The 24865-nt window shown below is 37.8% G+C and overlaps 1 non-coding gene across 1 annotated transcript; it reads left to right on the top strand.

Annotated features, from left to right (window-relative positions):
- The first annotated feature begins 255 nt into the window (after positions 1-255).
- Positions 256-361, top strand: LOC142538128 (small nucleolar RNA R71). Its single transcript, XR_012818668.1, has one exon. It is a non-coding gene; the product is annotated as a small nucleolar RNA R71 (small nucleolar RNA).
- The last annotated feature ends 24504 nt before the right edge of the window (positions 362-24865 follow it).

Here is a 24865-nt window from a genome sequence, read left to right as displayed (position 1 = left end):
ATCTATTTTCCTACTCAAAGCCTCTAATTGTGCAACAACCGTAGAAAGATCATTTACCTGGTGAGCTCCTGCACTCCTTCTCTGATTGTTCCTCTCAGATTGAGGATGATAACTGCTGGCAGCCATCTCCTTCAACAATTCATATCCTTCTTCGGCGGTTTTCTCAACAAATTCCCACAGGCAGCAGCATCTATCATAGTACGATTGACAGTGAGAAGGCCATAATAAAAATTTTGAACTGCCAACCCAAGTGGCAATTCTTGATGTGGGCATCTCCGCAGTAAATCTTTGTAGCGCTCCCATGCCTCATATAAGGACTCTTGCTCGAATTGGGTGAAGGTAGTGATGTATGTCCGCAACTTCATGATCTTAGAGGGAGCGAAGTATTTGATGAGAAAGGTTCTTGCCATGTCCTCCCAAGTAGTGATGGAACCTACAGGCAAACAATTTAACCATGCTTTAGCTTTGTCACGTAAAGAGAAAAGAAAAAAATGCAATCTAACAGCATCATCAAACACTCCATTGAATTTATAAGTATCGCAATTTCAAGAAATTATGCGATGTGTGTGTTTGAGTCATCTAGTGCAGTTCTCCTAAATTGGAAAATATTACGAATAATCTGAATAACGGATAACTTGATTTCAAACTGGTTTTCCCTGATGCTTGGTCGCACTATGCTCAGACGTAGTCCATCAAGCGAAGGTTGTGCATACTCCAGCATGGGTATACTCCTTGGCTCCTCGACACGTAGGTCTTCATGATGCTCTTCCTTACGCTCGTTCATGTTCATCATGTCTTTAAGCCTCTGTTGTTGTCTTCGCATGTGGAGTGTTCTTTCAATCTCGGGATCGAATACCTCAAGTTCAGGTTCAAGAGACATTGGCATGCACCGAAATAGATATCAACAAACAAATTCAAGGTGTCAACTCAAATAAATAAGAATGATAAAGTAAATAACTAAAAATAAACTGTTGATTAACAGACCCCGGCGAACAACGCAAAAAACTCGATCGAGCAAAACTTGCACTGTAAAATCTTGGTAAAAATCAATAATTTTCAAGCTCAAATAATCACTAGTGCTCGATGTCAAATAATAATATAGTGTACAAGAGTACGAGTATCGTTCCTTCAGAGACTTTTTTTTTGCAATTGTTATTCCCAGTTATTAAACCTTTAGCAACGATAATTCAGATGATTTTTTACTACTACGATGATAAAATAAAAGCTCAACGAAATGATACATAAATTAAACTGTCGAGGCCCGTATCTCGTACTTGTAAATTTGCGGAAATATTTAAAATTTTTCTTTAAAAGTAAATAACTTTCCTCATTCAGAAAATAAACGGATAAAAGTTTTAATGTTAAAATAGCAGCGGAAGTAAATACTCTTTCAAAACCACAACTTAAAATATTTCATCGTGATAAAATGAGTTTGAGCATAAAATGATAAATAAACTGAAGCATGAGATCCTCGGGTTCCTACTACTGCCGACCCAAGCTAGCTCACTGGTCCCCGCCCTCAGTCTCGACCTCATCAGTACCTACAACAATCAAATCTAGTGAGTCTAAAGACTCAGCATGCATATATCATGAATAACAAGTAAAATATATCATAAAATTTCACGTGCCATAAAAATATCGTATCGTAAAGCGTAACGTGAAAATCGTGTCATGAATAATTATAAATACGTCCATAACTGAAAATCATACGTTAAATATTTACTCTATAGAGCCCTGTCATAAAATAGAATATCATAATTTTCTGTTGAGATAATGTTCTATGCAAGTGGCACATAACATATCATAACATAACATGTACGTCTGATCAGACTAAACCATAGTATACTGGACGGTAGAGATTATCATAGCCCTTGGATTGGATATCCGTATCCATACATGAACATGAACCGGTCATGAGTCACCGAGTGAAGTAATAATCCCATAAGCGTGAGGTGGCCACAAGACATATCGCATATATATCAAAAATAAACATTTTATATTTTTATGCACGTAATATAATTATAATCCCGTCTTTACCAAATGGGTTGGATCGTTCCCAGGCTCGCTGCAACCTAATTCTAACATGAGAAACATGCAAATAACTTAACTTGACAAACACTTCAAAATCGAATTAAAAACATATGCCAACAAACTTAATATTCAACCATGTATTCGTACCAACCCGAACCGACATTGAACCATCATTTAGCCATGATTAAAATACACCCAAAATACTAGAAAACATGACCCTAGGCTGTAGTACACGAAAATATGTGAATGGTGGCCAAAATCGTGAAACGCTCTTTCGAGAGTCACTTTGACACATTGCACCGTAAATTCTCGTGCGACCTCTAAACTTAACCAAATCACAAACGGCCAAAACCATGACCTTCCTAACTCAATGAGGTATTGTCCAATCCAAGGCTATAGGCTAAATACCAAACAAGAATTCGAAACCAGCCTCTGAACCGAAGCCCAAAGCTGCTGTCAAAAAAAATACAGCAGCAGCTGCTGTGCTTCCTTGTTTCGTTTACAAGGCCAATGGCCATTGGGGATTGAACCATAAACCAGAGCCTCTTCCCAACATCCTAAGGCATGGCTTGGACCATGGATAATGGCTACAAGCCAACCACAAACCAAGCAAATCCATAGGACAACGCCAAGCTCCACCCGAGAACACCATGTGCTGTACGTGGGGGGTGTTGCTTGTTTTTGCTGTCAAGTATCATTCCAGTGGCCATATGATCGACCATGGCTTGATCTATACATCATGAGGTATTATGTGAACCATGGATAAGAGCTAAAAAGCCAACCAAGATCCACCCAACACCACAAGTTTCGAAACTCACTCACCCAAAACAGAAAAAGAAACCGAGGGACACTTGTGTTGTTTTGTTTCAAAAATCGATAGGACCATGAACCAAGCAATGAAAGGTCATCTTGGTCATGTCCTAGACATGCTAAGGGAGGGTTATAACCATGGGTATGGCCCTTAGGATAGCCAAGATTCAAACACACACCTTAGACAACAACCATAGAAAAATCGAGACTAAAAAATGCACTATGGAGAGTTGCTGTCATTTCGTGTTGCTGGGAGAAAAGGGGCTCAAACCAATGGGCTAACACCTTCCTAACACACTCTATAACGTGTCTAGATGCAGCCGTGAGCGTCTGGAACCGAGCCAAACCCTGAAACCACAAAAACAATACCAAACGTGAAGTGCAAGGAAGGGCCAAAAATCTGTGCAGAATTTTTATAAAACTTGCTGTCAATTTTCGGTTTTTGCTCAATGAATCATGATCATATTTTGTTTTAAATTATTTATATTGCTTGATTGAAGAGAAAAGAAACATATATACTTGCCTGGAGTTTGTTTGAAAAGAAAACAAACTATTACGACGGACGTGGCGCGGCGGAGACGGAGTTCTCTTTTCTTACTTGTTTTCCCTCTTATTTCTCTAGTGCTCCTCACGATTTTTTTTTCTGAAGGTTTTCTTTTGATATTTTCGAGAGAATGGATAGAAGGGAAGGATAGGGAATGAATGAGGAAGTTGCAAAATAAATGGAGAGTTCAAATGGCAAATCAAATCCTTCTATCCTAGTGCTTGAGAGATAAGGAAATTATATCATATATTGATGGATTGAGGGAGATTTGATGGAGTGATGACCGATTGTTTCTTATCAAAATGGGGTAGAAAAATTGCTTAATTATTAATTATTGGTGACTAAATGCGAGGGGATTATCTACCAAGAATGGATAAGGAAAAGAATCAAAGAAAATGAGTTGTCAAACTTAATCCAAATCCTTAAGGGGTGGCCGAAAATTGCTTAAATAAATGGAGGAAAATATTGCTTAAATTCTGAATTTTATCTCCTTAAAGTTTTAAACACTAATTATATATTTTAGTGAAATAATTAAATAAATTTTGGATAGTAATTCCCTTTCATGCATGGCTAATTCTTACAATAAATTTACTAACATGTTAAGTTACAATTTCTTAAATAAACTAAGCCTAGATTAATTTATTCCAATTGGTTACACCATTTAATTTAGGCTTTTAATTAATTATTGGACATAAAAGAATTTATTTACTACTTAACTCCAATTAAGTGAATAAATTCTTAAACATTTTTTTACATTAAATTAACTTATTCTTTGGCTTAAATTAATTTTAGGAATATTTTATTACTATAAATTTTATCTCCATACTCCAACTTTAGTCCGGCCTCGCTTATTTAACCGAAAAGATAAAACTAAACCTCTGCGTAAAATGAATAATCATAACTCAACAAATTTAAAAAGAATGAATTTAAACCCTCATGCATAAAAATCATTTTAATTTAAATAATAGTAATTATGCATGGCTTATACGTAGTCTGATTTAACGGGTTCTACAACTCACCCCCCTTTAAAAGAAATTTCGTCCCCGAAATTAGAGCTCACCGAATAACTCGGGGTATCGACTCTTCATCTTTGGCTCAGATTCCCACGTAGCTTCCTCCTCCGAATGATTAAGCCACTTAACTTTCACTAGCTTCATCAGTTTGTTCCGAAACTTCTTCTCCTGTCTGTCTAAGATCTGCACTGGTCTTTCTTCATAAGACAGGTTCGGAGTGAGCTGCAACGGTTCAAAATTCAGGACATGCGAAGGATTCACCATATACTTTCTCAGCATAGAGACGTGGAACACATTGTGTACTCCGGCCAGTTTCGGCGGAAGAGCAACACGAGCTAGCATCCCAACCCTGTCGAGGATCTCAAATGGTCCGATGAATCTCGGACTAAGCTTTCCTTTCTTCCCGAACCGCATGACACCTTTCATAGGTGCTATCTTCACGAAACATGGTCACCAACGACAAACTCTAGATCTCTCCTCCTCTGATCCGCATAACTCTTCTGTCCACTCTGAGCAGTCCTCAACCTATCACGGATCTTGACTACTACATCGGCAGCCTGCTGAATGATCTCCGGACCCAATTCTGATCTTTTCCTTACATCATCCCAATGAACCGGCGATCTGCACTTACGACCATATAGCGCTTCATATGGAGCCATACCTATAGGCGACTGAAAACTGTTGTTATAGGTGAACTCTACAAATGGCAAATTCGACTCCCAACTCCCTGAGAAATCAATGACACAAGCACAGAGAAGATCTTCCAAAATCAGGATAACTCTCTCTGATCGTCCTTCCATCTGAGGATGGAAGGCTGTGCTAAACAACAACTTCGTACCCACTGCTGAATGCAGACTTTTCCAAAATGCGGAAGTGAATCTAGGATCTTGGTCAGACACGATAGAAACGGGAATACCATGAAGTCTGACTATCTCTTGGATATACAACTCGGCATACTGAATCATGGTGAAAGTCGTCTTAATAGGAAAGAAGTGTGCTGATTTGGTAAGACGATCAACAATCACCCAGATAGCATTCGATCCTCTGACTGACTTCGGCAAACCGATAACGAAGTCCATGGTAACATTCTCCCACTTCCATTCGGGAATAGGAAGAGGCTTGAGCATACCTGCTGGTCTCTGATGCTCTGCTTTCACTAGCTGACACGTCAGACACTCGGATACAAAACGTCTGATATCCTTTTTCATTCCGGGCCACCAATACAACAACTGCAGGTCTTTGTACATCTTCGTACTCCCAGGATGAATAGAGTACGGCGACATGTGGGCCTCAGACAAAATATCTGCTCGAATAGAATCGCTGCTAGGAAACCACATTCTGTCTCGATATCTCACAATGCCGTCGCTAACTGTATACAAGATACTGCCCTTGGCCTCATCTCTCTGCTTCCACATTGCCAACTGCTCATCTGCTGACTGCCCACTGCGAATACGGTCTAGCAGAGAAGACTGAATCGTCCAAGTAGATAGACAGGGAACTCTACCTCGAGTATATGTCTATAAATCAAACCTCTGTATCTCAAACTGAAGGGGTCTCGAAACCACCAAATGAGTCATCACTGCAACTTTCCTGTTCTGTGCATCCGCAACTACATTATCTTTGCGCGGGTGGTAGCTAATGTCACAGTCGTAGTCCTTCACTAGCTCCAACCAACGCCTCTGACGCATATTTAACTCTTTCTGCGTAAAGAAGTAATTGAGGCTCTTATGGTCGGTAAGATCTGGCACTTCTCTCCGTACAAATAATGCCTCCAAATCTTCAAGGCAAAAACTACGGCTGCCAGCTCTAGATCGGTGGGTAGGGTAGTTCTTCTCATGGATTTTCAACTGACGAGAAGTATACGCTATCACCTTCCCATGCTGCATCAACACTGCGCCTTAACCGAGCTTCGAAGCATCGGTATACAAAACAAACTCGCCAGGCCCTGGCGGCATGGCCAAAACTGGCGCTGATATAAGAGCTTGCTTCAAAGTATCGAAGCTCTTCTGGCACTCATCGCTCCACACAAATTTAACATTTTTCTTTTTCAACGACGTGAGTGGAACTGCAATAGAGGAGAATCCCGGAATAAACTTCCGATAATATCTTGCTAGCCCAAGGAAACTACGGATCTCTGATGCATTATGCGGTACAACCCAATCTCTGACTGCTGCAACTTTTGCTGGGTCTAACTCAATACCACTGCTAGAAACAATGTGGCCTAAGAACGCCACCTTCTCTAACCAGAACTCACACTAACTGAACTTTGCGAATAACTTGTGCTTTTGCAAAGTCTGCAAAACTGCGGTCAGATGTCTGCTGTGTTCCTCATAATTCTTTGAGTAGATGAGAATGTCGTCTATGAATACTATCACGAACTGATCAAGATACGGCTGAAATACGCGATTCATGAGATCTATGAAGATCGCTGGCGCATTCGTCAAACCGAACGGCATCACAAGGTACTCGAAGTGGCCGTATCGAGTTCGGAAGGCAGTCTTGAGAACATCGACATCTTTCACCCTCAACTGGTGATAACCAGAACGCAGGTCGATCTTAGAGAATACTCAAGCTCCCTGTAACTGATAAAATAGATCTTCAATCCGCGGAAGTGGGTATTTGTTCTTCACTGTAACCCTGTTCAATTCCCGGTAATCAATACAGAGCCTCATCGTACCATCCTTCTTCTTCACAAACAAGACTGGCGCGCCCCATGGTGAAAAACTCAAGCGAATGAACTCCTTGTCAAGAAGTTCCTGAATCTGCTTCTTAAGTTCTGCCATCTCTGTCGGTGCTAATCGGTACAGTGCTTTTGAGATCGGAGCCGTACCTGGCATAAGCTCAATAGAAAACTCCACTTCTCGCTCGGGTGGCATACCAGAGACGTCCTCAGGAAAAACGTCTAGAAAATCCCTAACAATCGGGACATCGGAGGCTGACTGACTGGGTGCCTCGGGAACGGATACAAAAGTTGTTAAAAACGCCCGACACCCTCTATGCATGAGCTTCCTAGCCTGGACACAAGGTATAATGCGCAGTAAAGGAAAATACCTGTCTGGCTCGAATAAGAACTGCTCTCTCCCTGGCGGTCGAACTAGCAAAGATCTCCGCTAGAAGTCAATCAAAACTCTATTCCGTAATAGCCAGTCCATCCCTAGAATGATGTCGAACTCTGGCATCGGCAGCACAATAAGATCCGCATAAACAAGATTGCCATGAAGCTCGAGGTCTATGTCTCGGATCACATTGGTGGCTGTCAGCTCCTCTCCAGAAGGCAGTACTACTGAATACGCCACAACTAGCCCAATGGTTTTGACCTTGAGGAAATTAGCAAAGACCTCTGAAATGAACGAATGAGTAGCTGTTGAATCTATCAAGGCATTTGTAGCTGAACCAGCTATAAAAATTCTCCCTGAAAGGCTGGAAAACCAAGCTGAACCCAATAATCACAGGAACTAAACTTATAGACATGCGGATGTTAAGGTTCTTCTAACATAATTTCCGAAAGTAACACTGATTAGAGCATGCAATCCTATCGCAATTCTAATTTCAAAATCTTAACCCAGACTCCCAAAACATTGAATTTCAAATACAAACTTAAAGTTTTAAGATACATGTCATGACCATGGTCTCCGGGTTTGTCTCCGCTGCATGGAGAGCAAAAACTATGCCTTGAGTAGGCAGACTCTCCTGAGGGCAATTCTTCAGCAACTGGTCAGGACTCCCACACTTGTAGCTCTTCCCTGAGCCATACATACAAGCTCCAGCATGACGACGGGCGCACTTAGCGCAGACTGGGTACTCAACGGCTCTCGGGACTGCCCGTTCCTGCTGCTGCTGCTATCCTCTGTTCCTAGGTGGGCCGTGGAAATGCCTCTTATTCTGATACTGCTGCTGAGGAGGGCGGTGCGGCACTTGGACTGGTCTCTTGCCCTGGCGGTCTCTCTCTATATCATTCTTGTCCTGCTCTGCAGCTAGAGCTCTGGAGACAGCGACGTCATAAGTAGTAGGGCCATCCACCCTAAAATCACGGCGCAAGATCGGTCGCAGACCATCTAGAAAATGCCTCAGTTTGGCTCCAGCATCATTCGCAATCAGGGGTACGAAATGGCAACCCCTCTCAAACTTATGGATGAACTCCGTAACAGTCATATCTCCCTGCCTCAAGGTCATGAACTCCCTGGTTATCCTGGAACGCACCTCGTCAGTAAAATATTTAGAGTAGAATACCTCTGTAAAGCGCGTCCAGCTCAGAGTAGCCAAGTTCAAGGCTACGGATGTTCCTTACCACCATAAGCGGGCGTCTCCTCCAAATAGATAGGTTGCACAATGAACCCTATCTTCATCTCCGTGCTCCATGAATTCGAAAACAACCTCGAGGGACTTAATCTAGCCCTCGGCAATCATAGGATCTGCCGTCCCTGAGAACTCCTTAGGTCTCATCTTCATGAATCGCTCATAGGTCGCCTCAGGCCCCGCCAGCCTTGCTGCCACAGCGTTATTCCTCGCAAACTGTGCGAAGAACCTAGTCATCTCAGCTAACATCTGGGCGTTCATGTCCGGTGGAGGGGGTGGAGGTACATTTCTCTCCTGCCTCTGATTCTCGCCGTCCTCTTGGCGAGGCTCATCATCTCTCGTGCGCTCAAGAATGCGTCTAGGAGGCATACTGTTCCATACATACAACCCATACGTAACCAACATGCCTAATCCCATCATTTCTTTAAATTTAAATAAATACTGCATATTCATAATCTGATCATAAAATATTTCATGAAATCATGCTGTCAAAATATTTCATGCTTTAAACGAAATGCGTAAACGTAAAACTTACAGATCGAGGACGAGACTTCGTGAGCTTCTCGAGGTCAGTAGCAGTACAACCCTTTACAAGAAAATAGGCTCTGATACCAACTTTCGAGGCCAGTATCTCGTACTTGTAAATTTGCAGAAATATTTAAAAATTTTCTTTGAAAGTAAATAACTTGCCTCATTCATAAAATAAACGGATAAAAGTTTTAATGTTAAAATAGCAGCGGAAGTAAATATTGTTTCAAAACCACAACTTAAAATATTTCATCGTGATAAAATGAGTTGAGCATAAAATGATAAATAAACTGAAGCATGAGGTCCTCGGGTTCCTACTACTGCTGACCCAAGCTAGCTCACTGGTCCCCGCCCTCAGTCTCGACCTCATCTGTACCTACAACAATCAAGTCTAGTGAGTCTAAAGACTCAGCATGCATATATCGTGAATAACAAGTAAAATATATCATAAAATTTCATGTGACATAAAAATATCGTATCGTAAAGCGTAACGTGAAAATCGTGTCATGAATAATTATAAATACGTGCATAACTGAAAATCGTACGTAAAATGTTTGCTCGATAGAGCCCTGTCATAAAATAGCATATCATAATTTTCTGTTGAGATAATGTTCTACACAAGTGGCCCATAACATATCATAACATAACATGCACGTCTGATCAGACTAAACCATAGTATACTGGGCGGTAGAGATCATCACAGCCCTTGGACTGGATATCCGTACCCATAAATGAACATGAACCGGTCGTGAGTCACCGGGTGAAGTAATAATCCCATAAGCTGAATCCCATAAGCGTGAGGTGGCCACAAGACATATCGTATATATCTCAAAAATAAACATTTTATATTTTTATGCACGTAATGTAATTATAATTTTGTCTTTACCAAATGGGTTGGATCGTTCCCAGGCTCGCTGCGACCTAATTCTAACATGAGAAACATGCAAATAACTTAACTGGACCAACACTTCAAAATCGAACTAAAAACGAAACTATTATGCCCAACAAACTTAATATTCAACCATGGCTTCGTACCATCCCGACCCGACATTGAACCATCATTTAGCCATGATTAAAATACACCCAAAATACTGGAAAACATGACCCTAGGCTGTAATATACGAAAAGATGTGAATGGTGGCAAAAATCGTGAAATGCTCTTTCGAGAGTCACTTTGACACATTGCACCGTAAATTCTCGTGCGACCTCTAAACTTAACCAAATCACAAACGGCCAAAAACATGACCTTCCTAACTCAATGAGGTACTGTCATGTCCAAGGCCATAGGCTAAATACCAACCAAGAACTCGAAACCAGCCTCTCAACCGAAGCCCAAAGCTGCTGTCAAAAAAAATACAGCAGCAGCTGCAGTGCTTCCTTGTTTTGTTTACAAGGCTAATGGCCATTGGGGCTTGAACCACCGACCATAGCCACTTCCCAACATCCTAAGGCATGGCTTGGACCATGGCTAATGGCTACAAGCCAACCACAAACCAAGCAAATCCATAGGACAACGCCAAGCTCCACCCGAGAACACCATGTGCTGTACGTGGGGGGTGTTGCTTGTTTTTTCTGTCAAGTATCATTCCAATGGCCATATGATCGACCATGGCTTGATCTAGACATCATGAGGTATTGTGTGAACCATGGATAAGAGCTAAAAATCCAACCAAGATCCACCCAACACCACAAGTTTCAAAACTCACTCACCCAAAACAGAAAAAGAAACCGAGGGACACTTGTGTTGTTTTCTTTCAAAAATCGATAGGACCATGAACCAAGCCATGAAAGGTCATCTTGGTCATGTCCTAGACATGCTAATGGAGGGTTCTAACCATGGCTACGGCCCCTAGGACAGCCATGGTTCGAACACACACCTTAGCCAACAACCATAGAAAAATCGAGACTCAAAAATGCACTATAGAAAGTTGTTGTCATTTCGTGTTGCTGGGGGGAAAGGGGCTCAAGCCAATGGGCTAATACCTTCCTAACACACTCTATAACGTGTTTAGATGCATCTGTGAGTGCCTGGAACCGAGTCAAACCTTTAAACCACAAAAACAATACCAAACGTGAAGTGCAAGGAAGGGCCAAAAATCTGTGCAGAATTTTTATAAAACTTGCTGTCAATTTTTGGTTTTTGCTCCATGAATCATGATTATATTTTGTTTTAAATTATTTATATGGCTTGATTGAAGAGAAAAGAATCATATATACATGCCTGGAGTTTGTTTGAAAAGAAAACAAACTATTATGACGGACGCGGCGCGGCGGAGACGGAGTTCTCTTTTCTTACTTGTTTTCCCTCTTATTTCTCTAGTGCTCCTCACGATTTTTTTTTCTGAATGTTTGCTACTGATATTTTTGAGAGAATGGAGAGGAGGGAAGGCTAGGGAATTAATGAGGAAGTTGCAAAATAAATGGAGAGTTCAAATGGCAAATCAAATCCTTCTATCCTAGTGCTTGAGAGATAAGGAAATTATATCATATATTGATGGATTGAGGGAGATTTGATGGAGTGATGACCGATTGTTTCTTATCAAAATGGGATAGAAAAATTGCTTAATTATTAATTATTGGTGACTAAATGCGAGGGGATTATCTACCAAGAATGGATAAGGAAATGAATCAAAGAAAATGAGTTGTCAAACTTAATCCAAATCTTTAAGGGGTGGCCGAAAATTGCTTAAATAAATGGAGGAAAATATTGCTTAAATTCTGAATTTTATCTCCTTAAAGTTTTAAACACTAATTATATATTTTAGTGAAATAATTAAATAAATTTTGGATAGTAATTCCCTTTCATGCATGGCTAATTCTTACAATAAATTTACTAACATGTTAAGTTACAATTTCTTAAATAAAATAAGCCTAGATTAATTTATTCCAATTGGTTACACCATTTAATTTAGGCTTTTAATTAATTATTGGACATAAAAGAATTTATTTACTACTTAACTCCAATTAAGTGAATAAATTCTTAAACATTTTTTTACATTAAATTAACTTATTCTTTGGCTTAAATTAATTTTAGGAATATTTTATTACTATAAATTTTATCTCCATACTCCAACTCAAGTCCGGCCTCGCTTATTTAACCGAAAAGATAAAACTAAACCTCTGCGTAAAATGAATAATCATAACTCAATAAATTTAAAAAGAATGAATTTAAACCCTTATGCATAAAAATCATTTTAATTTAAATAATAGTAATTATGCATGGCTTATACGTAGTCTGATTTAACGGGTTCTACATAAACGATGAAAGAAATAAGCTAAATGATTGATTAATATTCAATGAGAAATGAAATTTTTGGGAATCTCAGTTCACCTACCCCTCGTTCATTTACTTAATTCATTCGACAATGATCAACGCTTTGGACAGGATTTCCTAACCAATTGAACAAGTCCTCTCGAGCTATGTCAAACTAATTTAACTCAGTGAAGTAATTAAATCTCTTTAATTATTTATCAAAGGTGAATTGTATGTCGTAATATGAAATACCTTTGCTTTCGACCTACTGGACTATGACTATCGATGCGTATCTGATTTTATATTTCTATGAAAATTGTAAATCCATGGACTATGATACTCGTTTCCATCAGATAGATGTAAAGACAGTCTTTCTTAATGGGATATTAAGGAAGAAATTTACATGTCTCAATATGAAGGGTTTACATCCATCAGAAGTGAGCATTTGGTATGCAAACTTCAGAAATCCATTTATGGTCTAAAGTAGACATCTAGGAGTTGGAGCGTCATATAATATGGTAAAATCAAAGAATTTGGTTTTACTAAAAATCCTGAAGAACCCTGTGTATAAGAAGATCAGTGGGAGTACTGTGACATTCCTGGTACTTTATGATGGTGACATTCTACTCATTGGGAATGATGTAGGAATGTTGCAATCAACTAAAATATGGTTATCAGGAAATTTCTCGATGCAGGACTTGGGTGAAGCATCTTTTGTACTGGGATACAGATCTATAGAGATAGATCGAGAAGATTGCTTGGTCTCACCCATTCCACCTTTATTGATACCATCATTAAGCGGTTTTCCATGGATGATTCCAAGAGAAGACATCTACCAATGTGTCATGGCGTGTTCCTAGCCAAGTCTATGTCTCCCAAGACTGATGCAGAGATAGCGGCGAAGACAAGCATTGCTTATGCATCTGAATTTGGTAGTATCATGTATGGAATGATATCTACACGTCCTGACGTGGCTTTTGCACTAAGTTTAGTGAGTAGATATCAATTGAACCCTGGTCTTCCACACTGTAAAGCTGTGACAAATATCCTCAAGTATTTGAGAAGGACCAATAAGTTGTTATTGGTCATCGGGGGTGGAGAACTGAAATTGGAAGGCTATACCTACTCTAGCTTCCAAAGCGATATCTATTACTCATAGCCAACCTCTGGGTTCATATTCATGCTCAATGGTGCTGCTGTCTCTTGGAAGAATTTCAAGCAAGACAGTAATGCGGATTCCACCACTGAGGCCGAATAAATTGCTGCATCACCTGCAGCAAATGAGGCTCTTTGGTTAAGGAATTTCATCCAACAGTTGGGCGTCATTCCTAATGGAGTTTTTCATGTCCCGGCGTTTTGTGACAACACGGGGAGCCATAGCTCAAGCAAAGGAGCAAAGGTCTCATCATAAATTCAAAACATGTATTGAGAAAGTACCACATCCTCCGAGAGATTGTGGAAAGAGGAGAAGTGTCGATTGACAAGGTCGGCTCCGCAGATAATGTTGTTGATCCACTACCTAAGCCTTTACCTGGACCATTATTCGAAAAGCATCGCGAATCAATGGGTTTGAAGCATATGGTAGTTGGATCTAGTGCAAGTGGGAGATTGTTAGAGAAGGTGCCCGTCGAGCCAAGTGTTGGCCGAGAGTTCACATTCAAAATCTATGTATAAAAAATCTTTATTTTAGTAATATTAGAAATTATTGTTATGGCACATCTTTATTTGTATACCCATGCTTGTTGCATAGATAAAGTCCTTGAATATACAATTAGTAGAAAAAATATGAGATGCTCATATGATGAGTATCATGAAACTCATATTTGGAATACTGTATATTCTAAACAATTCCTAGTTGATTCAGTCGCTGCTAAGAAGGGTAAAGGCCGCTCGAGTTTGAGACTAGTATCTACGATGTGAGTACCATGTTTTATTGGTAGGGTACATTGTAATGTCCGAACATGCAGATAGATGCTCCTTGTAGAGTGCACTGAACAACCCTCCATAAAGGACTTTCCAAGTGATTCTCACTTAACGAGTGGAAACGTCCTAGTTTATAGTTGTATACCATTAGTTCTTATGACCCGAGACAACATTAAGACTCTATATGCTAGAATTGCACCTTGACTTGTTTACCAACTCATATGGGATTATCAGGTGGCAAGGTTGGGTGTTTTGTCGAAACATATAGGAGTCAATGCATTGTAGTCGGGGATTCGCCGCTTACCTTCGGGTATGGATATCCTATGTGATCTCATGTGTATGTAGTTTGAAATCTCTGATCGGAGTGTTGGTGGTAATTAAGAAAGGGGTTTCTTAGAATACATCATCGATGCAACTACGACATGACACATATTATCGATTCTTTGGCGGCTCTCGATATACGAACAGTTGTCGAATCGGTCGGGATAAATGAGTTTAAGGGACCGTACTGTACGCTAACTATGATAGAATGGTTCTTGCAGGCACTATCATTTGATACCTAGGGAATCATGTAAGCGATGATGCTAGGCGTTTAACATGATTGGTTTGGTACTATCATACTTGAGTTATGTCGTTCTTATTATCATGGAGTTGATAAATAAGAATGGAACAACTGGGGTATGCTCATATAAGGACATGTTTAGTCCCGGATCACATAGAGATGTGAACCCACTGCTAGTTGTATCAATGAACCATTGAGGATCACACAAGTGCTAACTTTCTAGATCCCGTTGAGAAGTAAAAATAGTTTAATGTATTGAACGGCTTATAAAGGAGTTTATAAGCACAAAGAAAAATAGAAGTATGACTTCTATAAGAGGATTATGGCGAATGTAACTTTTAATTTGTGAAAGTGTTTCTAAATTAAAAATTGGCTCAAATAAATAAAGTATTTGAAAATTTTGATTTTCATAAACATTTTTATGGACTAAATTAAATTAATTCAAGTGTTAATTAATTAAACACTATTGGACCTAGTAGAATTCAAATAAATAAATTAATTCAAGTGTTGAATTATTAAATAATATTGGGTCTTGAAAAGTCCAATTGGAAATAATTATTCAACTAATGGGGTTGAGTAAATTCAAGTAAAGATTTAATTGATCTCAAATTTGTTTGAGATATTTAAATAAAAAACCATGGGCTTTGTAAATTATACAAGCCCAAATAATATGCATGGGGAGGTAAAGATTGGGAGACAACTTTTTCAATAAATAAGGCATGTGTCTCACATGCACTTTAACTTTTTCAATCACCAAGAAAAGTCTTCCCTTCTCTCCTCCCAACCCCTTATGGCCAAAATTTCTTGTAACGTCTACCCGTTTTTAAAAGTGCGGAAATAATTTTTTTTTTTAAATCATACGTAAACATAAACGTATAAAATTCTAAAAATCGTCAACATATGAAAATATTCATCTCCTCTCAATCTCATAAATCGTAATGCGGAAAACATGTGATCCTCGGGTCGTGTCACCCCACCAAGTCTGCTTACTCAGAGTTCGGCACCTCCAGTCTCCTCACCATTTAGATCACCTGCATCACACACGCCTAGTGAGTCTAAAGACTCAACACGCATGTACCAGGAATAACAAGTACATATACATAGCACGCAGCAGTGAAAAATATTATACTCAACATATCTTTCATGAACTTAAAAGCATAACGTAAACGTGTTGTGTAAAATCATAATGCCAACATACCTTTCATGAACTTTAAAACATATACATAAACATGTCGTATAAAATCATGTCGTGTCAAATCATGTCATCTCATATCATCATATACGTGTCAAAACATGTCATCTCATGTTATCATATACGTAAACGTGTCGTATCCTTTCAAAACATGATAATAATCATAGCATGTATCATCGAATCAACATATACGTGTTAAAATTTTAATTTGAATTCCGTTCATTAGCTGTGACTTTCGTATCATCATATCATCATGTCAGTCGATGGATCTATCTACGTGTAACCACAGTACTGAGCGGCTGGGACATCAGCGACACTCTCACCCATCAACTGGGCCTTGGCCTATCATATCATCATATCATGTCAATGGAAATACGATCGTCGGGCTCCCTCTGGGGCCTTCTCTCGTAAACGGGCTCTCTCTGGGGCCTTTTCCCTCACGATATCTCCAATCATATCATCATCTCATCGTGTCATCGTATTAGTCACAACTAAATCACTTTCTTCAAAACGTGTCATCATATTCATCACTTAATAAAATCATGTATATACGTAATTTTTACTTTAAACCAAGCATGCAACGTATTTATCGTAATTACATAAAAATCCTTAACGTGATGCATAAACATTTAAATCATGATAAAATGTGCTCAGGGCGCTGCCAGGACCAAAATCTCACCCCGGGTTTAAAATGACCATTTTGCCCCTGGAACCAAAAAATTACCATTTTGCCCCTAGATGTAAAATTTCACGTTTTTGACATTTTCATAATTCCATTGACTCTAACATGTCCCAAATAATTATTTAAGCCTAAACGAATTTTCTCATATTTTTATTTGGCTTAAATCGATGACTTTTAAATTAATCTTTAAATATAACATATTAATGCGCTTTAATTCCGAATTAAACCAAACCTTAGCATAAAATTCCCAAATTAAAAACTTAGACTTCTAATAATTATTTGAGCTTAAATATAATTTTCCATAATTTTATTAAACTTAAATCTAGGCGTTTCAATTAATTCTTTAATTAACCTTTCGTGAGGCGACTAAATCATGAATAAATCCAAAACTTATTATTTTGATCCGAAACTTACCAAACTCCTTAAAATGTCCCAAAACATTTTTAAAAGCATCCCTAGACGTAAAATCGAGTCCATTTCATAACTTAACCGAATTGTTTTAAAACTTGGACCAGTATCCCGGTTTTAACCCGAATCGACTCGAAACTTAACCGAATTATTCCCAACATTTTACCATGCTTTACTAACATCTAAAAGGTCCTAAAAACCTCAAAACCTGACCCTTAGTTACTCGCACAATAGGCCAGCAAGCTGCTGAAATTTCCAGTACGTGCTAATCCGAAAGCCTTAGTTACCATCTTTCCTTAATTCGACTCTCATGCTTAAACCAACTCGAACCGGACCCGAACCAGGCCCTAGACCCAACCCTTAGGCATAACTTAAGACCATGAAACACCCCTTTCAAACTCAGAACTAATGCCTGAGCCCCAAAGCATGCAAGAGCCGTGACTAGCCTAACCCGTCTCCCATTGGTGTAGCTGGTTGCTTCCTGGTCTAGCCACCTTACCTATCCAACCCAGCCCTGAACCAACACCACCAGGCCCTCCCTAGGACCCTAAGGAACGACCCAAGACACTGCCCCATGCCCTGGCCCGTCCAGCAACCGCCTTAAAACCCACAGCCGTGACTTGCTCTACACGAACCCAAAGTGCACAGCTGCAGCTTTCTTTGTTCAGTCTCTTAGCTGCCGCTCCAGGCCATGAACCACCATAAAGAGACTCATCCTAGGACCCTTAAACACTAAAAACAGCAGCCCCTTGCACCACAGAAAACAAAACGTGAGATGTATGCAACAACATACGGTTTTCGTGTCAAACAAAGAGCATAAAAGCTTTGCCATGCCAATACCGAAAAATGCATAAATATAACACACATGACAGCACATATATGACGTGAATGATGCAGAAATAATGATACAATGCGTGTCTTAGATGAATTCCACGCTAGAACGTCGAAGGAACGGGCGTCGGGGAGTTGCCGGGGAATTTTTTTTCTTGAAGAAATGCTTGGCCGATGATTTCTTGAGCTGCTAATGGAGAAACCGAGAGGAACAAGGTTGAGGAAGAAGGTGTCGGCTGTGATGGGAGAAATAAAATGATTCCTTCACGTGGAGGGGTTGCATAAATAAATGGGTGGGTGGCCACTTAATATTAATTAGGTTTAAGTTTAATTTTAAGTATAGTTTAGGTTAATTAAAATGTGCACTAATGGAACTCAATTAAAATAAGGCCAAATAAATCCAAACATACTCACGAAAAATATTTCGTGTTGGAAAGTTCTTGTAAATATTAGTCGAACCCTCAAAAAGTCCCCCGATTTGATAAAATTTACGTACCGTTAAAAATTAAAATCTTGCGGTTAAAAATACCCAATAAATCACAATTCTTGAAAAATACCTTTAAAACATCTTATATTAATTAATAAAAATTAATCTTTTAATAAAAATAAATTTCTTGAAAAAATTCTCCGGTCTCCGTTCCTCGTTCGAGCGCGAAATAAAACTTAAAAATCATAGTGCATGAACTTTTAAAATTTCATGAATTAAATCATATCATGCAATAATAATGCATAAAATACATAAAAATAACTAAACACAATTTAATAAAATAAAAATACATTTTATGCTTTAAAAGAATTTAATAATTTGCATGCATGTGGTTTACGTGGACTTTTCGATTTCCGAGACGTTACAATCTCCCCCCCTTAAATTGAATTTCGTCCCCGAAATTCGCTTATCCTTGAAAATCACAAAATTTAGACTTAGTTCTAACATCCCAATGGTTCACGCTTCCGCGGCGCTACTCTGATAAAATAATAAATCTTAAGATGTCCTTATGTCTCCTCGATCCTAATATTTTTGCCTGTAAAAATCTTCGTTTGTGAATCACAACTTAAGACGATTTATAGTGATTTAGTTTTATTCTACTATGTCCTGGAATTTTGACTTTTTTTTTTTTTTTGCAATTCCCAATATTAGAAATGACAGTCCATACTTATCGCATTTTACTTTCCTTATAATATATCCAAGATGTTCATTGGCCTATTATATTATTATTTATGCGATTCAACTTATGAAACCTTAGCACGAAAAGTTACTAATTAACTTCTATCCTTGGTAATACACTTAAAAATTAAACATTATCTTAACCCCATAATGATATTAGCCTAAGATCCTTGAATCAAATCTTCATCTTACGGTACCAAACTTACGTAACTTAACTATTTACAAGTACCTCTCAAATATTAAATTGTTGCAGACCTTAAACCTCAAGTTACGTAAATTCATAAAATCCAAAATATACAATATCGATCTTCTACCTAATAATAAAATCCTTTTAGTCCAAATTACATGCTTAAACTATTTCTTTTCCAATTACAATATAGTGGAGGCCTAAGACTCTGGACTTTCCTCATTGGAACAATTGTCGCATTCTTATGTATCATTAATGCTTAATTAATTCTAGCATATAAACTTAATAAGTTATCTCATGATAATGATGGACTAACTCTAATAAATCAATTCACTTATAACCCATAAAATTATAGAATTCTCATATCAAAATTTTAGATTTCTTACTCGATAAATCTTAACATTCGTCCACTGGTAACCTATATCGAACATAACTAATTCTCTTTTATTTTTATTTCACCCAAAATTTCTATATGAACGCATATCTCATAAATTTAAAAATTCATACTTACGCAACCCAAATAGTTTTGGATAACATAATTCCAACACACACATTCACGTATTCCCAAGTTTCTTAATGACTTTAAAAAAATTCTCAAAACAAGATGTCTATCTCAATTCTTACATGTGTCTATCAAGTAATTTAACCATCCATCATACTCAAATTTCTAGAAAAATTTAACCCCAACAAAGATATAATTTTAAGTCTTAAGATCACGATTAAAACTTATGATACATCAAACTTAATTTCCCAAAATTTTGTTAACTATATGTTTACTCTTATAACTTAACTAACTGATCATTTTACCTTAAATTGTCGTCACTTTAAATTCTTAATAAACCACAACATTATTTCACTAACGCTTGAATTTTTATGCCCAAGATTGATTCATCCTACAATATCCTTGATTAACTTTCCTTATAATATTATAACTCAAATATCTAAAGGTTCTAAATATCCTTCAAATCTAAATCATCAAAAATTCCGGTCATTTAAACCATTCGCTTCTCACTTACTGCTAAACAAATCCCCCAAATTTCTTAAACATTGCAAAATTTGTTCTTACTTTCCTCGAATATTATCCGATTTGTCCTAAATCTCAAGAATCCAACAATTACCCATAAGTTCTTGGCATTCCTACTCCACTTTATAGGTTTCTCGTAACATAAAGTTCAATAATTATAAGCTTATTAAACCCAAAATCAATTTTCATAACCTCGAAAATTACTGATTTAACCCAAGTATTACTCAAAAGTTCGAATTTTAATCCTCAAAAATTTCGGAATTTGCAATTTGGCCCTTAAAGTTCTCGAAATTTACATTTTTGACCCTAAAACTCTTCGAAATTTGTATTATTGTCCCCATAAAATTTTCGACTTGGCCTCATTAAACCTTAAAATTCTCAAAACTAAAAATTTAATCCCAAAGTTTGGTAAATTCGAAATAGTCCCTTAAAATTTTATTGTTGTACTTAGGTCCTCAAATTATTGGTTAATATAGTTAGGTCATTAAAATTCTCAATCCATTCAATTCAATCCTTAGGTCCCACTAGGTAGAGCATGCATCCTAAATAAATTCTACGTTTTTATACTTCCAAAGATTGTCGTAGTTTTCGAATCATTAATCCTTACATGGAATCCTCAAAAATTAATTCAACTATCAACCACGAACCATCGGTAATTACTTAGAAATTCTACAAGTTCCAAAAGCATTCATAGTTTTCAAGATTAACTTATTACCCCAAAGAGTAGAACATCAGTACTTCTAACCTAAAATCAATATAATCAAATCATTATCAACTTATCCTAAAGCCCAATATTCGAATTCTTAGACACGTCCAATTCCAAACGTAACCAACATGCAATTTAATCTAGTTTTGAAAACAGTAAATCCTTAAATCATAAAAGCAGTTAAACATATATCGTAGATCATCATAAAGCGTAAATCATGTTAACATACAGGTGATAAGAGTAAATCATTTAAAACATTTAAATCATAAAAGTTTACAGACTTGAGGCTTGAAGACTGAGCGGCAGAATCTGGCGGTGGCACAACCCTATGCAGGACCCTTGCTCTGATAACAATTGTAACGTCTACTCGTTTTTAAAAGTGCGGAAATATTTTTTTTTTAAATCATACGTAAACATAAACGTATAAAATTCTTAAAATCGTCAACATATGAAAATATTCATCTCCTCTCAATCTCATAAATCGTAATGCGGAAAACATGTGGTCCTCGGGTCGTGTCACCCCACCAAGTTTGCCTACTCAGAGTTCGGCACCTCCAGTATCCTCACCATTTAAATCACCTGCATCACACACGCCTAGTGAGTCTAAAGACTCAACACGCCTGTACCAGGAATAACAAGTACATATACATAGCACGCAGCAGTGAAAAATATTATACTCAACATATCTTTCATGAACTTAAAAGCATAACGTAAACGTGTTGTGTAAAATCATAATGCCAACATACCTTTCATGAACTTTAAAACATGAACATAAACATGTCGTATAAAATCATGCCGTGTCAAATCATGTCATCTCATATCATCATATACGTGTCAAAACATGTCATCTCATGTTATCATATACGTAAACGTGTCGTATCCTTTCAAAACATGATAATAATCATAACATGTATCATCGTATCAACATATACGTGTTAAAATCTTAATTTGAATTCCGTTCATTAGCTGTGACTTTCGTATCATCATATCATCATGTCAGTCGATGGATCAATCTACGTGTAACCACAGTACTGGGCAACGGGGACACCAGCGACACTCTCACCCGTCAACTAGGACTTTGCCTATCATATCATCATATCATGTCAATGGAAATACGATCGTCGGGCTCCCTCTTGGGCCTTCTCTCGTAAACGGGCTCTCTCTGGGGCCTTTTCCCTCACGATATCTCCAATCATATCATCATGTCATCGTGTCATCGTATTACTCACAACTAAATCACTTCCTTCAAAACGTGTCATCATATTCATCACTTAATAAAATCATGCATATACGTAATTTTTACTTTAAACCAAGCACGCAACGTATTTATCGTAATTACATAAAAATCCTGAACGTGATGCATAAACATTTAAATCATGATAAAATGTGCTCAGGGCGCTGCCAGGACCAAAATCTCACCCCGGGTTTAAAATGACCATTTTGCCCCTGGAACCCAAAAATTACCATTTTGCCCCTAGACGTAAAATTTCACGTTTTTGTAATTTTCATAATTCTATTGACTCTAACATGTCCCAAATAATTATTTAAGCCTAAACAAAGTTTTCCATATTTTTATTTGGCTTAAATCGATGACTTTTAAATTAATCTTTAAATATAACATATTAATGCGCTTTAATTCCGAATTAAACCAAACCCAAGCATAAAATTCCCAAATTAAAAACTTAGACATCTAATAATTATTTGAGCTTAAATATAATTTTCTATAATTTTATTAAGTTTAAATCTAGGCGTTTCAATTAATTCTTTAATTAACCTTTCGTGAGGCGACTAAATCATGGATAAATCCAAAACTTATTATTTTGATCCGAAACTTACCAAACTCTTTAAAATGTCCCAAAACATTTTTAAAAGCATCCCTAGACGTAAAATTGAGTCCATTTCATAACTTAACGGAATTGTTTTAAAACTTGGACCAGTATCCCGGTTTTAACCCGAATCGACTTGAAACTTAACCGAATTATTCCCAACTTTTTACTATGCTTTACTAACATCTAAAAGGTCCTAAAAACCTCAAAACCTGACCCTTAGTTACTCGCACAATAGGCCAGCAAGCTGCTGAAATTTCCAGTACGTGCTAATCCGAAAGCCTTAGTTACCATCTTTCCTTAATTCGACTCTCATGCTTAAACCAACTCGAACCGGACCCGAACCAGGCCCTAGACCCAACCCTTAGGCATAACTTAAGACCATGATACACCCCTTTCAAACTCAGAAATAATGCCTGAGCCCCAAAGCATGCAAGAGCCGTGACTAGCCTAACCCGTCTCCCATTGGTGTAGCTGGTTGCTTCCTGGTCTAGCCACCTTACCTATCCAACCCAGCCCTGAACCAACACCACCAGGCCCTCCCTAGGACCCTAAGGAACGACCCAAGACACTGCCCCATGCCCTGGCCCGTCCAGCAACCGCCTTAAAACCCACAGCCGTGACTTGCTCTACACGAACCCAAAGTGCACAGCTGCAGCTTTCTTTGTTCAGTCTCTTAGCTGCCGCTCCAGGCCATGAACCACCATAAAGAGACTCATCCTAGGACCCTTAAACACTAAAAACAGCAGCCCCTTGCACCACAGAAAACAAAACGTGAGATGTATGCAACAACATACGGTTTTCGTGTCAAACAAAGAGCATAAAAGCTTTGCCATGCCAATACCGAAAAATGCATAAATATAACACACATGACAGCACATATATGACGTGAATGATGCAGAAATAATGATAGAATGCGTGCCTTAGATGAATTCCACGCAAGAACGTCGAAGGAACGGGCGTTGGGGAGTTGCCGGGGAATTGTTTTTCTTGAAGAAATGCTTGGCCGATGATTTCTTGAGCTGCTAATGGAGAAACCGAGAGGAATAAGGTTGAGGAAGAAGGTGTCGGCTGTGATGGGAGAAATAAAATGATTCCTTCACGTGGAGGGGTTGCATAAAATAATGGGTGGGTGGCCACTTAATATTAATTAGGTTTAACTTTAATTTTAAGTATAGTTTAGGTTAATTAAAATGTGCACTAATGGAACTCAATTAAAATAAGGCCAAATAAATCCAAACATACTCACGAAAAATATTTCGTGTTGGAAAGTTTTTGAAAATATTAGTCAAACCTTCAAAAAGTCCCCCGATTTGATAAAATTTACGTACCGTTAAAAATTAAAATCTTGCGGTTAAAAATACCCAATAAATCACAATTCTTGAAAAATACCTTTAAAACATCTAATATTAATTAATAAAAATTAATCTTTTAATAAAAATAATTTTCTTGAAAATTCTCCGGTCTCCGTTCCTCGTTCGAGCGCGAAATGAAACTTAAAAATCATAGTGCATGAACTTTTAAAATTTCATGAATTAAATCATATCATGCAATAATAATGCATAAAATACATAAAAATAACTAAACACAATTTAATAAAATAAAAATACATTTTATGCTTTAAAAGAATTTAGTAAAATACCAAAGAATTTAATAATTTGCATGCATGTGGTTTACGTGGACTTTTCGATTTCCGGGACGTTACATTTCTACTCCATAATTCTGTCAATTTTTGTTTCTTCAATTGTTGAGGAAAATATACATTTCTCAAAGAAAAATGCAACTTAGTTGGAGTCAAAACATCAATCCTTGGGATTGATATGTATATTTCTAAACACACTATGAATGTCATTTTTGTGTTTTTATTATTTGCTACACAACATA

Source organism: Primulina tabacum, chromosome 2, assembly GCF_025594145.1.
Source record: "Primulina tabacum isolate GXHZ01 chromosome 2, ASM2559414v2, whole genome shotgun sequence".
Classification (NCBI taxonomy): Eukaryota; Viridiplantae; Streptophyta; class Magnoliopsida; order Lamiales; family Gesneriaceae; genus Primulina; species Primulina tabacum.
Note: the sequence above shows the minus strand (reverse complement) of the source record. Positions and strands in the feature narration are given on the sequence as shown.